We start from the raw sequence: 16,618 nt of genomic DNA, 5'->3' as shown, positions 1-16,618 counted from the left end.
CTTCTGTGTAAATCTACCCTTGTCCCTCGGCAGCTCTTGAACACAGTGATAATAAAGTTTAAAATTAAAAAAACAAGCTATTATAAATAATCCAAACTAAAAAGTAGAAAATAAATAATAGTTAAAATAAACTAAAAATCACGCTTTTTATAGAAAACTGAACTAAAAAAATAGAAAATAAATTTAAATGAATTTAAATTAAGAAAATAGTGTTAAAAATTTCAATGAATATAAGTTAATAATAGTGTGAATAAAAAAATATATTTTATTTGAAAAAAAGCGTGGGGTGCTTTTTAAGATATTATCGAAATGATAATCACTCTACTCATATCTGCCAATAAAATATCTATCTGGGGGCACGGCAGTGCCCCTGCCAAGTCTCGAGAAAAACGGGCACGGCCGTACCCTCTTTTCTCGAAGCGATTCGCGGCTGTTTCGCCCCCCCTGTATCTTCGACGTGGACAAAGCTAGGAGTTTAGGTTTTCGGTGAATAATAGTAGGCATTAGAACAAGCTTAAGTTCGAAATTACATGCCAATTGAATTAATGGTTTAGGAGTTACGGTCGATCAAAGTTACACCATTTTGTCACTCACTGACTCACTGACAGATCATCAAAAATCTAAGGTACTTCTAGCAGACTTAGAAACTTCAAATTTTGCACCAAGATAGGTCCTTAGCCACATATAAAGGAAAAATTATAAAAACATTAAAAAATAATATGCCATAGAAAACAATTTTATATTTGCGGTTTAGCAAGAACATTATGTATGGATTTTGACTGCATTGTTAACTTTGTTCGTTGTTTAAGTACCTATTCAATTGGATGAATACATACATAGAATAGATAAGAATAATATAAATGTAATACATAGACTATCATTAATACAAATTAATACATAAAGTTCATAATTCATTAAATTAATAAAGCTAAAACTCCATTGTATTGCGATAAATATTGTATGCGCGCTCAATAGATGGCGTTGCACGTGTCTGAATCGCGCTATGGTTTCGTTACAAAGCGCAGTCTAAGTAGTACTTCAGAATAATTCGATAATTTTCATTTGATAGCGCCATCTGTCTATGAAAAACCATTTCGAAACTAAAATAATTGGTATTCGGAGAACTTTACGTGTTATTTAGTTCAGTTTAGTTATAGTTTGTAAGTTAGTAGATATATATATGCATATATATATAAGTTTAAGCTTGTCTACCTTAGAAGTAACGAAGTCTCAGAGAAGAAACAAAAGAGATAGAGATAGAGAATGGGTTCTAAGCAAAGCAGTAGCTGAAGTCCAAGAAATTATGAGGTCACCTAAAAAAAAAGAAAGAAATACACTTACAAAAAATAAATGAGATCCCACCAAAAACATTAAATGTAAAAAAAATGCCAAGTCTCTCGATGCAGTCTTTCCATCGTAAAAAGTTTTGAGATCTCGTAGAAGCCAAGTCCTATTCAAAATATTTTGTAGTTATAAATCAACATTTAGTAATTGTATCAATAGTTTTCTTTAAATTATAATTATAGTGACTTGGCAATGAGCACAAATTAAAAGCTGCTTGATGCCTGGAATTATGTGCAAATGTTACTGACAAGACCAGTGATCAGATTATTTGTTATGTGTGAATCATGATGGTCACTACCGACTACATGCTCCAATACAATAACTAAGAATACCTTACGGGCCATCGCTTTATGAAAGTAAATGAATCGAGAGTACACTAAGACTGACTGCCGTTGCCGAAATTCGGTTGGGACGACACGGATAAACCAAAAGAAAATTAATTTTGTGATATTAATGTTTACGCATGCGGTGTGTGTAACTTTCAACTCCTCCAAATATGCCGTTTTATTTGTTTCTTCTTGTGCTCATTGCCAAGTCACTATAATTATAATTTAAAGAAAACTATTGATACAATTACTAAATGTTGATTTATAACTACAAAATATTTTGAATAGGACTTGGCTTCTACGAGATCTCAAAACTTTTTACGATGGAAAGACTGCATCGAGAGACTTGGCATTTTTTTTACATTTAATGTTTTTGGTGGGATAACCATTGACACCATGGACCCCACGCTTTTTTTTAAATAAAATATATTTTTTTATTCACACTATTATTAATTTATATTCATTGAAATTTTTAACACTATTTTCTTTTTTTTAAATAAAATATATTTTTTTATTCACACTATTATTAATTTATATTCATTGAAATTTTTAACACTATTTTCTTAATTTAAATTTATTTAAATTCATTTTATATTTTTTTAGTTCACTTTTCTATAAAAAGCGTGTTTTTTAGTTTTTTTAAACTATTATTTATTACGATATATCCTATTCATCTGATCAAAAATAAAAGTTCGCAACACTTGGTGCAAATTAAATTAGCTACAACTTTGGTTGGAGAGTCATATATTTTAAGTAGTTTCAAAAAATAACTTGTATATTGTATTTGTGTTGTATTTATATTGTATATCTATGGGCCATGTAGCCTGAAAACAAATTGAATTGAATTGAACACCCCAAAAAAGAACTTGTATCGTGTCAAAAGGAAACATTCTATTTCTATTAAAAAAAAATCAAATTTAAGAAATAAACCACTTAGGAATTTGTAGTTTAATATATTTTTTTTACGAGACTTTATTTTTGTTTTTAAACACTTTTGTTATCTGGAAATCTAATCACAATCAGTCATTTATAGAAACTGTATTTAAAGGAATTGCTCAATTAAAGACCAAGTAGTCATTTCGCGAATCAGTCATTCCAAGGTTAGACTTTCTAGCTTCTGACTACACGTAACGACTGTTAAAAATGACATGTGTAAATAGACGATACCCAGTTTACAAACCGTGCATTCCGAAAAAATAGAATTATTACTGTAGAACAGTTCGAATTCTGGAAGAGAAGTGGCTTAGGTGATGGGTTTCTTTAAATTAGACTCCAAGTAGCTTCATAATTGATTTAATGTCGTTAATGATGAATTTAAAGACATATTGCGCTTATGGTTTGCCTTCAATAACAATTAACACGCTATGACCGATCGGGGCGGTGTCGCCTCGCTCACCGCGTCGCTCTGCTCCCCCGCTCTCGCCGTAGTGCCTTCATGTGGCTGCCATTAGTATGATACTCTGTGGTGGCTGCATATCGCCTACCGCGCCGTGACGTGAGCTTGTGTGTGACACGTTGTGCTCGCACACATGCAAGGCGTCAAGAAGTTGGCCCCCTCGGGCTGCGCCTTGTAGACACATCAGGTCGATCTTCAGCTGGCAGCGGGCACAGCCGATTGAAGGTGCGCCGAAGAGTGCCCGATGTTGTCTTCACGTCTGCTACCCTGGTCACACCGTCGGCGCCTGGATACACGCTGGTTATTCACCCGAGCAGCCATCTGTCTCGTACCAGCCGCTCATTCTTGACTAGCACCATCTCTCCAAGTTGAAGATATCGTCCTCCTCTGCAGCGTTTCTGTCTTTTTTGCAGCTCTGTAATGTATTCTTTATAAAATCTATCCCAGAGGTGGGTCTTCAAATGTTGAGTTCTCATACAACGTGGGAAAGTGCTCAACCTTGTAGTGCATTGTGCCTGAGGAGAGGGTAAGACAGTTAATGTTCGTCATGTGATGGTGTGGAAGGATCAGAAGGTAAGGGAGTTAGAGGCCTGGAGTTCAGGATAGCTTCTACGTGGGTAAGTACTGTGTTCATTTCCTCATAAGTAAGGTTTGCAAGAGCAAGTATACATTTCAAATGATGTTTCAACTGATTTTAAAGCACCCTCTGCTAAACCATAGTGTGGGCTGTAGGCTGGAGAGAATTTAAGCAAACTTTCCACGTAAGTAGTTTGCATTTATTTTTAAAAAGCTAGCCAGTTCATTACATGCTCCTGCGAAACATGTACCATTGTCCGAGGAGATGCTGAAAGGTTTTCCTCTGCGGGCAATAAATCTGTTTAGAGTAGAAATAAAGGTTTCGGAGCTGGGATCTGTCACAATGCCTGAATTAAATCACTACCTCTACCCTTTCGGATCAAAATCATCACTGGTCCTGCATAATCATACAAGTACTCTTACTGGTCATACAAATGGATATTCAGGAGGTAGTTCCTTCTCAGGAAGATTGCTCATTGAGAAGATTGACACAACTATGTTGACTTTCTAGGAAGATTTCTACCATTTAACGCCCAAAATTTATGACACATAAATATGCGTCATAAATTTAGACACCAGTAACTGAACCAGCATGCATGAGTAATTTGTGATAATTATTAAAACTAAGTACTGTAATGTGATGAGATGCATGTAGCAATGTAGGACGTTTGGTGTGGTACTTGTAATGTGAGTGAGAAAGCCTACAACCAACTCTAATGAGACCATCAGAATGTAACAAGTCAATGTGACAACTTTTTATATTTTGGAAAATAAGAGTGTCGATAACAAATATTGTGTCCCGCACAATATTGTTTACGTGAGTAGATACTTCGTGGCGCGCCCCGCGTCACAGCTCGTTTCGTGTTTACGTTGTGTTGTGTGCTGCGGGCTACTATTTATAGTAGTTCGTGTGTATACGCGCTTCACAACACGTAAACAGTCGTTCCCTTGTTCTTTTTAGAACCTTGGGTCGGCAATCAAAAGTCGGCACTCGACGTGTCTTTTTAAAGACGTGTTCGAGGTCTTGTCGCAATCTCAGTTAGATACGTCATTGCAAATCCGCTGTTGTTGTTGTTATTTACGACTCAGTGGTACTCGGTGGATACCTTACGGTGTTAACGAAGCCGAGTGGGTGTCGACCCACGCACCCGCCCCGTCCCTTCAGGACAGGGCAGTCAGTTGGACGGGTCCGGATCAGTCAGCCTTGGGGGGCCTCCTAGTCGACCCCGCTAGGACACGATTGCCGGGAGTTTCTTGCGGATTCTTCTCCCGGAACGTGCGCGTACTCGAATCCGCCAGGTAGGTTGTTAGGATGTCTGCGCCTATCTCGTCCCAGCCGAGCGTCGAGGTGCTCCAGTCCTTCGTCGCACTAGCACGGGATGACCCTGCGCTGGTACGTAAGTACGGCGCACGGTTCCCCGGGCTGTTCCCGGCGGCGGACTCGCAGCCCTCCGCGCTCCCCGCGCCTTCTGCGCCCCTCGCGCCCTCCGCGCTCCCCGCGCCTTCTGCGCCCACTGCGCTCCCCGCGCAGCCCGCCCCGCCCGCCCCTAAGGCCAAGCCCGCGCGCAACTCTTGCGCCTCCCCCCCGCCCCGCCGCGCTCCCTCTGAGCGCAAAGCTTCCCCCGTCCCTAGCGCACGCTCCAAGTCGCGCAGCCCGGTGCGTCCCACCCCCACCCCCGCCCCCTCTATCAGTCGCGCCGCCTTGGCCGACCACCCTCTGTTCACCCATCTCGCGCCGGTCTTGGACGCGGAGATGGCCTCCGACTCGGAAGAGGTCCTCACGGAGTCCTCCTCCGAATCCTCCTCGTCCTCCTCTGCCGACGACTTCACGGTCGTCGGCAAGAAACGTTCGCGTAAAGCGAAACCCAAAACCCAGGCAATGGCCGCTAAGACCGAGGCCCCCTCGGCGACCGCCCCTGCCCCCACCCCCGCCCCCGCAGCTGCCGCCTCCCCGGCCTCAGCGGTTCAATCCACTTCTGGTTCGCAGAGGGTCCTCCCTCGCAGCCAAAAGCCCCCTCCGATTTTCCTTCACCAGAAGGAAAAATGGACCGAAGTCTCCTCGTGGTGCACCACGCACCACGTACAATTCACGAGTGGCCGCCTCGTTAAAGACGGCATTAAAATCATAATCCCTACGTCTGGCGACTTTAGGTCGCTGACGGAGATGCTGCAGGCACGTCACCTGCAGTATCATACCTACGCCCTCCCCGAGGAACGCACCCTTAGGGTCGTCCTCAAGGGCCTCCCGGTCTCGCTCTCCACCAAGGAGATCGAAGAAGATCTCACGGCGCAGGGCATCGCCGTGTCCAAGGTGCACCGGATGCACCGTGCCAAAGGCCTAACGCCATATGAAATGGTATTGGCCATTATCCCTCGCTCCGCCGACACGAAGGCTATCTTCCGTGTCAAGACTGTGTGCCACCTGTCTGGCATCACAGTTGAGACCCCGCATAAACGCGGTCCTCCCGGGCAGTGCCACAACTGCCAGTTGTACGGGCACGCCAGCACGTACTGCAAGGCGCGCGCCAGGTGCGTCAAGTGCCTAGGCGACCACGCCACGGCGTCCTGCCCCCGCCCGAAAATCCCAGTCCCAGACTCGGAGCCTCCGAGCTGCGTCCTCTGCGGAGAGCAAGGGCATCCCGCCAATTACCGCGGGTGCCCTAAGGCTCCCAAGAGCCGGCTCTCCCCCTCCACGGCCAAGCCCAAAAAGGCGCCGAAGCGAGCTTCCGCTCGCCCCTCTGCGCCCGCCCCTCCCTCAGCCCAGACCCCGCTGAGGCCCCAGAGGCCCTCTTTTTGAAGCAAGCTCGGCGACCCGAGTGCGTTCACCCCTCTCGCCCCTCAGGCACGTAATGCCCCTCAGGCATCCAGAATCCCGCCGTTGATGGGATTGCAAGTCCCTCCTCCAGCCCCTCAGGCTCCTTTTATCCCTCCGTTGATGGGACTGAACATCCCTCCCCCCTCTCAGCCCCAGCGGCCTCCCCGCGCGCCGCGGCAAACACCCCCGGCGCCACAGCCCACCTCCGACATGAGACTCACTCGAGCCTTCATCGACGTCCTCGATGGTGACCTCATGAACGTCATGTCCCAGCGCTTAAGCGCCAGCCGATCTCCCCAGGAAGCCCTGGGGATTTTCTCCGAGATCCGCAGCCTGATCTCAACCCTAAACTCGTTCTCCCGTGCAGGTCATTAATGGCAGTCACAAGCGGAAAACTCAAACCCCGATAACTTCGGATAGCATTTTTCAATGCCCGAGGCGTTAAGTCCCAACGCGATGAGATCGCGACCTTCCTCCGCGACCATCTAGTTGACGTCCTTCTCGTCCAAGAGACGTTTCTCAAACCTTGCGAAAGGAACCCCAACATTGCGAACTATTCGATGGTCCGCAATGATCGTACCCGTGGCACATTAGGTGGCACGCTTATCTACTACAAGAGGTCGCTATACTGCGCCCCTGTAGACCCGCCCCCTCTATCTCTCATTGAGGCTTCCGTCTGTAGGATAGGCATGAACGGTCACAGCCCTCTGTTCATAGCTTCCATTTATATCTCCCCCGTAGACAGCAGGGCTAATATTCAACCAGATTTAGAGTCCCTCTTCTCTCTCGGTCACTCCGTCCTTCTGGCGGCTTTAAGTAACAACCTGTTTCTGCAAAGGTGGAAGGAGGCGATAGTTATCGGCATTCCCAAACCGGGTAAACCCAAGTCTGAGCCGACTAGTTACCGCCCGATCAGTTTACTCAAAGTTCTCGGGAAACTGTACGAGCGCATAATTTACTCTCGATTAATGGACTTTGCCGAGTCCAGGAGTCTCATTCCCGACGAGCAGCTTGGCTTTCGAGCCCAACACTAGTGCGTCCAACAAGTCCACCGTATCGTCGAGCATGTCAGCGCAGGTTTCCAACTTGGCAACCTCACTGGAATGGTCCTTTTCGATGTCGCAAAGGCATTCGACAAAGTCTGGCACAACGGCTTGATTTACAAGCTGTACTCGTTCGAGGTGCCAGATCGTCTCGTGCTCATCATACGAGACTACTTGTCGAATCGTACCTTCCAGTATCGCGTCGACGGGACGCTCTCGTCTCCTCACGCGATACGCGCAGGCGTGCCGCAGGGCTCGGTGCTCTCTCCCCTCCTTTTCTCGCTGTACACCAGCGACGTTCCCACCGGTGGCAAGCCCCAAGTAGCAATGTACGCCGATGACACGGCTATCTTCTACTCGTGTTCGAGACCGGAACCGATAGGTCGACACCTCCAGGCCGCGGTCGACGCCCTAGGGCGTTGGTTCACGAAATGGAGGATCGAAGTTAACCCCACCAAGAGCGCGGCGATCCTGTTTAGCCACAGGACTTGCCCTCCCGTTCTTCCTCCCCCCATTCGACTCTTCGGTAAGCCTATCCCTTGGGAGACGCAAGCCAAGTACTTGGGTATTATCCTTGATCGGAAACTCAATTTTCGTGAGCACATAAGGACGGTTCGTAATCGAGCCGCCTTCGCTCTGTCCAGTCTTCATTGTCTGTTGAACAAACGGAGTAAACTCTCGCTTACTTGTAAGCTGAGTATTTACAAACTGTGCGTGAGACCGATAATGACCTACGGAAGCGTTGTGTTCTCACACGTAACCGATAGCAGACTTAGGAGACTGCAGACCCTTCAGAACCGCTTCATGCGCAAGATCACGGACGCCCCGTGGTACGTGCGTAACTCGCAGCTTCACTGCGATCTTAAACTGCCGACCCTCAAGCAGTTCATGAAACGTGCCTCCATCCGATTCTTCGAGTAAGCGGACTCGCATAGAAACCCCCGTATCGTGGCGGCTGCACGATACAAGCCCTCCCTGTTGTCGCGCATCAAGCGCCCCCGTCACACGTTAACGTATCCAGACGATAGTACAACGCTTCTTCAGGAAGCGTTTAGTTCCCAAACTACAAGTACTAGCAACACTCCACACAACCGCAGACACTATCGTGTCCGTCCTCGCCGGCGAGGCTCGAGGCCCCCCCGTCCCTAGTGATATACCGGTCCGTTCATATACCGGTCAAACTAGTAATAAAACAGATCCCTAAATAATTTGAAACAGATCCAGCTGTCTCTTTTGTTTTTGCATTAAATTCGATACGATTCGAACGGCTAAGTCGAGGTTCGAGCCCCGCAGGGGCTGCCCTTAGAACTCGTTGTCGACCCTAGCTTAGTAATATTGTTCTGGCTGGAGGCGCCATTAGTCTCGCCATTATAGTCCGGTTTCGCAGTAGAAGTCACCCTGCCGACTTCTCTGCAGAAGACCAATAAAAAAATAAAGAGGGTCGTCACATTCGGCGGCTACACTTCGACAAGAGAAGAACAGCGAAACAGCAAAGAAGCCTCATCGACAGGAAGCCCTCACCAATAGCACAGCGAAGCGCCCTATCGTCGTCAACGGAGCCTCAGCGACATCGAAGGAGCCCTATCGTCGTCAGCGGAGCCCTACGTTTTCTTCGTAGATTTAAGTAAACATTTGTTTGTTTACATTTTATTTCCTGTGTTAGAGCGTCACTAAACTAAGTTTCGTTTGGGAACAAGGCGTGTCATTTTTCACCAATCCGGCACCCCAATAGTTTGTGCTCGTGTGGTGCTCTATACTGACAGGTTGGAGTCCGTGCGACACACTATGTACTGGATGACCCGTTCAAATGCAACATGGTGTTGTGTTTTTATAATAGTGGTTGCAGCCACCCATCCTGCACTTATTATACTTGATTTATGGACACTACATATGTAGATAAGGCATAGGTAAAGAGATCTTGCCTTCTGAATGCAATCTTAAATGGAACGCAACATAAAACTAGGGCACCAATAAATGGCATGGTTACCCGTGCATAATGGAAATCTTATTTCATGGAGGTTCATGTCAATGGTGTGAAGGGGAAACATAGTGGTACTATAACAGCAGCAATACAAAAGAACAAGGTGAAAGTACTCATTAGCATAAGACATTTACTGTCAACTAAGAGACTTCCTCAAGAAATAATAGACCATTATTTGTGTACTACCACTAATACCAGTGTTCTCTCTTCACACCATTGCTGCGAACCTCTGCAATAGTTTCTTATAAATCTGGTCTATTCTAAAGAAACTTGTTAAAATCCTGAAGAGTCTCCAAGACATGTTATGAATTACGGTAAGCTTCCCATTCCCTACTAGTCACCTAATCCAATTCACTTGAGACTAAGTGTATAATTGAATTAAAGAAAAACGTTGTCAACATTTTGTAGTTTGTGTTTTACAATTACTTTATAAACCCTTACATAATATTATCTTGCAACACAAATTCTTCTACCTTTTCATTTATTGTTTTTACAAAAAATAAAAACTTTCACTGTTACAATATTTGATTTGACGGAACTCATCTGTAAACATTGTATGTATAAGACTGTTTGTTTCCTAAACAAAAATAAATGAATAATGATAATCAATGAATTGGGAGAGGAACTTTAATGAATTATTGTGCTCAATCTATACTAATATATAAAGCTGAAGAGTTTAATTGAACGCACTAATCTCAGGAACTACTGGTTCAAATTATAAAAATATTTTTGTGTTGATAAGACCATTCATCGAGGAAGGTTTTAGGCTATGTACCAAATGGACCAAAGATACAAAGGAAAATGTGGAAAAAAACAATGCAGGTATAAACCATAACTTATAGCTTCTAACCACACGGATGAGGTCGCGGGCAACAGCAACTAGAAGCCGTCTGTTATTGTAGCGGTCACATAATAGCTGGCATGCAACGTCATAGTTCTTATCAGAGAAGTCAAGAGAACTTATTGTTATGAAATTAACTAATTCTTGGAATAGCCTCACTTGAGTTAACTTATAATAATACAAAGAAAAATCACACAATCAGTCTTCCTCCTCTATTCTAATATTGGTATATGATGTGCCCGACAGGGTCCATAATTGTTACTTAATTATATTTATACATAAAACCCTGTATACATTATGATATGCAATAAAGAATTGAGAATAAATGTATTAATGAGATATATGTGTCATGGAACTCGACCCAGTTGTGATATTGACCCGAAAAGGTAGGCAAGTGAATAGTAGCAAGTTAAGATTTAGTTAAGATTGATCCCACCTTTATTTCCAGAAACAGTACTCGCGCCTGCTCAGATCCAGTGCCCGCAGAGTCCTCCTGCTCACTCAACATCTCCCGCGCAACAGCAGTCGCAGCACACTACTGGGTCTCGTAAGATACGCGACCCTTGCACTGCTGTTCTGGAATATCAGAATAGTTTTCTATGTCACCGTGTATACTTTCATAATCAGGACATAAATCCTCTATTTTTCTTCATCTTAATTTTAATTCAGACATTAGACTCATTTGTAAGGCACTTAATGTATCACAAGTTGTTACCATTTCTAAATTGAATTAAACAGTTAATTTAGCTTTAAAAGTTCAATAGTCATGTTTTGCAATCCATGATTAACATATTAACGACTCACTTAATAAAATTAGAGTTTAGGATAAGTTTCGAAAACCTTTAAACTAATTAGTGCAAGAATATACTTAAAATTATATTTGCAAGGAAGCAAGCAAGCAGTGCACGTTAGCAAGACACCCGCGGCGCACAACTATGCCACGTGGCAAGCCCAACATCCCCAGTTGCCCAGCAGAAGGCAACAGCGACCACGACCTCACAAAACATGTAGCTGTGAACACGATATTACAAATATGAGTTTATGAACACAACACTTAGATAACCTATGCATACAGGGGCATTCATGACATTATGTAGGTCTGACAATAGGAATATAGGATTAGGACACGAATCGGACACTAACTTGTGCTAGAAAATAGAATTGAGTTGTAAAGTAAATTTAAGTTTAAATGAAATGGGGACGAGCACACTGTGTTACACCATTGGTTGGCACTATAATCTTCGAATTGCTTGATTGATTTCATCCATGATATGTTTTCCTTCGACGTATATAATATATGGAAGTTTATACGACTCCGCGTGTCGAGCTTCCGTAGTCCACGTAACGGTCGCCTCGTGGCTCGTGCGCAGGTTCTTCTTGTTCTAGTGGCATCGCATCGCCCGTAATCCGGCTCGTCTGAAGAAGGCGTAGACTCGTAGATGGGCTTCTTTAATTAGACTCCAAGAAGCTTAATCATTAATGGCGATATACTCGAACTTAGAGATATTATATTGCGCAACTACGCTACTAGTTGGCGATCAATAAAATGACTTTAAATTATGCCATGGCCATCGGGCTCGGCTCGGTGTCGTCGACAAAATGGCCGCGCAGTGGGCAGTGCGCACTCAGCTCGCTCGGCGATCGGCGGCCGGCGCCCGCGCCGCTCTGCTACCCCTCTCTCGCCATAGTGCCGCTCATCGCTTTATGTAGCTGCCATTAGTAAGATTTATACTCTGTGGTGAGTGCATGATGCTTCCCGAGTAGTCCCGAGTACCGCGCTGTACATGGCCTCTGTATTTGCTCTAATATTTTAGTCACAAGCTTCTTTTTTCCCACGATGTCTCTTGGAAATTAAATTGTCCCGTTTTGAAAAACAGTTAAACTAAATTAAACTTCTATAAAGCGCCATCCATCATGCAGTAGCGAAACTATTGCAGGAACCAGTAACGTAACTGCATGTATTTAAAACCATAATTATACACTTCATGGCAGGTGGCGCTACTTTAAGAACTCAAACTCAAAATATTTATTCGCATGTTAAGGTTCTACAGTTGTTATACTTGTTAAATAGGTAAAAATAATTGAAGTTCAGCATTACGGCCTTTTGCAGGTGTTGCAATAATGTGAGGGCTTATACTCTACTTACTATAAAATTATTGTTCTAAGTTTCTAAGATTCTATTTTATGTTGCAGAAAAATTACTTATCTTGCATTACATTTACATTTTTTTTAATTTCAAATTGTATAATTAAAGCATTATGGAAACTTTGAAAACCGTAAACACAAAAAAATATATTTCTAAAATATTTTTACAATACAACTGCAGTAAGGAATTAAATGTCACATTAGTAAGATACCAACAGCTTTTTGTGTAAGATACCCATTCCCAAAACAAGCGATCACGGATTACACAGCTCGTCCAACGAACAAAAATAAACTACAAAGTATTTATTTATATAGGTTTACCAACAGCTTCTGTGTACAGTTATGCTTATGTATATTGATAATTATGTCTTATATACTTACACAGTCGCCAATTACTGGTTAACCAGCATTCACAAAAGAAGTGATAAGTGCTAGGAAGAATCTAAAACTAAATTAACTAAGTCACATGAGCTTGAAGTTAAAAATACAATAGAGCAATAAACTTAAAACATACTTATAAAACAAAAACAGTATAGTCTCTTTGCAAAATGAGGACATGAAAACTAATAATAATAACCTACTGTGATCAGAGTTAAACTTAATAATAGATAACTTAATAAAATACAATATACTATAAATTTATGTACTACTAAACACAATCAACATTTTGCTGTGACTCTTTCTATTTTCAAGAGTTATGAATTTTCATCACTACACAGTTTTTAGTTCAAGCAATAGATGGCAGCACTTGGAAACAAGCGAAATTAATTTAATGATTTTACATTTTCCATAAATCTGCTTGACGTTTTTTTGCAACTAATTACTTTTCCTAGTCAATTGCGCTCTGCGTGTGGACATTTAGTACAATATTCTTGTTTAATTCAATCTACCTGAAATAGGATGGAATGTTTATCACCTACCAAGTACTCAAGTTTTTTACTAGATGGCGTTGCGAGAAAGCTTGTTGAGAATGAAAATTAATTATTACATTAACTTAAAATGTGGTAAGACGTCGAGAAAAGCTTGATCGTATTCAATTCGTTTTTGTTTTTAGAGTAATTCCTTTTTAATTATGTCTGCCGCAGTGAGCCTCGAGGGAGGCTTCTACTGCTTCACCGAACTATAAACTTCATAGACTAATGGTGCCTCCAGCCAGAACAATATTACTAAGCTAGGGTCAGCAACGAGTTCTAAGGGCACCCCCTGCGGGGTTCGAACCTCGACTTAGCCATTGCTGACTATCGAATTTAATGCAAAAACAAAAGAGACAGCTGGATCTGTTTTCGATTATTTAGGGATTATTTTTATTACTAGTTTGACCGGTATAAGAACGGACCGGTATATATACTAGGGACGGGGGGGGCAACAGTTACGTTACATTTAATACACGCGACGATCCTCACCGGCGAGGACGGACACGATAGTGTGGAGTGTTGCTAGTACTTGCTTGGGAGCTAAACGCTTCCTGAAGAAGCGTAGTACTATCGTCGGGATATGAGAGAGTGTGACGGGGGCGCTTAATGCGCGACAACAGGGAGGACTTGTATCGTGCAGCCGCCACGACACGAGTGGTTGGACTTGCATTCGTGGAGGAGGCGGGACATGCGCGACAAGTGCTATTCATCATTTAGATTGATGGACATCTGAGTGCGCAACCGAGCGATGCGCCTCCTCACAGCACGCTGCAAGGAACGCATTCTCAGTTTGTTTGGCTCGCTGGGGAAGGAGGCATAAGCGCGAGTGGCGGCGTTCTTCACCCTTATCAGTTCACGTATGTCGGGCGGTAGTTCTAAGCGATCGTCGCCGGTCACAGGTACCGACCCTGAACTATCGCACACCGCCGACTGTGCGTGCTCCGACAGGGAGTCAGACTGACCAGCGCCAGGGGGACCTGACTTGGGGCCGAGAACTATGAGCACTGGTCTGTGGACAGAATCCAACTCTTGGAGGACCTCAATAGAGCGTAGCGAAAGACTGACGTTTCTGAAGATTGCCAAGTCTAATGTGGAAGGTCTGTGCGAGACCTGGTCGGGGAAGTAGGTGGGACTCATCGGGGCGATGATGTCGAAGTTAAGCCTTGACGAGAGGTCGTTTAACTGTATGCCACGCGGGGTGCGGACAGGACAGCTCCACGCCTCGTGCTTGGCGTTGAAGTCACCCGCCAGAATGACGGAGTGACCGAGAGAGAAGAGGGACTCTAGGTCTGGTTGCAAGTTAGCCCCACTGTTGGAGGAAGGAATATAGACTGAAACTAGGTGCAGAGGCTATGATCGGTCATGACTATCCGACAGACAGAAGCCTCAATGTGAGATAGAGGGGGCGGGTCTACAGGGGCGCAATACAGCGACCTCTTGTAGTAGATGAGTGTGCCACCCGATGCGGCACGCGTGCGGTCATTGCGGACCATTGAGTAGTTCGCAATGTTGGGATCCCTATCGAACGGTTTAAGGAATGTCTCTTGAACGAGAAGGACGTCTACCAGATGGTCGCGGAGGAAGGTCGTGACCTCGTCGCGTTGGGCTTTGAGACCTTGGGCATTGAAAAATGCTACCCGAAGTTGTCGGGGTTGAATGTTAACCCGCGACCCTGCGCAAGCATTGCTCGCGGGTGTCGCCATAGGGGCGAGAGCGGTGGGGGTACCAGAGGGCTCGGAGGGCGCGGAGGGCGAGAGGTGAGCAGAGGGCGAGGGGTGAGCAAAGGGCGAGGGGTGAGCAAAGGGCTCGGAGGGCGAGAGGTGAGCAGAGAGCTCGGGGGCTGCAGAGGGCGAGGGGTGAGCAAAGGGCTCGGAGGGCTGCGAGTCCGCCGCCGGGAACAGCCCGGGGAACCGTGCGCCGTACTTACGTACCAGCGCAGGGTCATCCCGCGCTAGTGCGACGAAGGACAGGAGCACCTCGACGCTTGGCTGGGACGAGATAGGCGCAGACATCCTAACAACCTACCTGGCGGATTCGAGTACGCGCACGTTCCGGGAGAAGAATCCGCAAGAAACTCCCGGCAATCGTGTCCTAGCGGGCCTAACAAGAACTACTACAACCCCGAGTGGGACTAACCCGGGCGTGAGTGAATGTGTAATTCCCTGCCGGGTGTAGGCAGGGAGGTGTGACCTACAGGTGTGCCCTAAGCTTGTAATACCGGCTGCCAGTCTTATTGTGCAGCGGGTTTCCTGACTGCGTGTGTGCAGAGAGCGACAAGCCGGAGCTGCCACTCAAACAACACACACGAATAGGAGGTTAGGGATGGGGTGGGTTGGGAGGTGGGCGATATCCGGGGTCGACTAGGAGGCCCCCCAAGGCCGACTGATCCGGACCCGTCCAACTGACTGCCCTGTCCTGAAGGGACGGGGCGGGGTGCGTGGGTCGACACCCACTCGGCTTCGTTGGCACCGTAAGGTATCCACCGAGTACCCCTGAGTCGTAAACGACCACAGCGGATTTACAATGACGTATCGAAGAAGAGAAATGCGACAAAACACGAGCGCGTCTTTAAAAAGACGTCTCGAGTGTCGACTTACAGGTGTGCCGACCCTGTGTTCAACAAAGGGAACAAAGGGAACGACTGTTTACGTGTTGTGAAGCGCGTATACACACGAACTACTATAAATAGTAGCCCGCGGCACACAACAACAACAACAACAACAAACACGAAACGAGCTGTGACGCGGGGCGCGCCACGTAAACAGTTACGAACGGTCGAACGCACGACAAGAGCTTACGTCCAAACGAATCGAATGTTGAAAGTAGAAAAGACCGGTTAAGTCAACGTTCCTTCTTATATAGTGTTGTCCGACCAATAGCAGGGCCTACATTTCGCACAGGAACAGTAGTTTATTTTTACTCGACCAATCAGAGGCGCCACTTTAATTCTCACCACGTGGCCCCGCCCCCTGACCACCGAACAAGTTCTAACTTGTTTAATTCTGACTAAACATATATTATTAAGATCTAATGATATCTACGAGATCAAACAGACAAACTGTGTAGATAGTATTGTTGGGCATTGAACCATATTGAAATTTTCAATCGTGTACTTTTGCAATAAATAAACAAATAATGCTTGAACGCCTCAATCTCGGCACGTAGTAATTTGATTTAAAAAATTATTTCTTTATTTGATAGTCCATTGATTTAGGAAGGCTATAAGTTATATAACAT

The 16,618-nt window shown here is 44.9% G+C and overlaps 1 long non-coding RNA gene across 1 annotated transcript; it reads right to left on the bottom strand.

The window, feature by feature from the left end:
* Window positions 1-2,947: 2,947 nt before the first annotated feature.
* On the bottom strand, window positions 2,948-12,010 carry LOC113508073. Its single transcript, XR_003401980.1, has 2 exons — window positions 11,466-12,010; window positions 2,948-3,581 (listed from the first exon to the last, which is right to left on the bottom strand). It is a non-coding gene; the product is annotated as an uncharacterized LOC113508073 (long non-coding RNA).
* Between the last annotated feature and the right edge of the window lie 4,608 nt (window positions 12,011-16,618).

Source organism: Trichoplusia ni, unplaced genomic scaffold (assembly GCF_003590095.1).
Source record: "Trichoplusia ni isolate ovarian cell line Hi5 unplaced genomic scaffold, tn1 tig00003740, whole genome shotgun sequence".
Taxonomy (NCBI): domain Eukaryota; kingdom Metazoa; phylum Arthropoda; class Insecta; order Lepidoptera; family Noctuidae; genus Trichoplusia; species Trichoplusia ni.
This window is presented reverse-complemented; position numbering and strand designations above follow the sequence as displayed.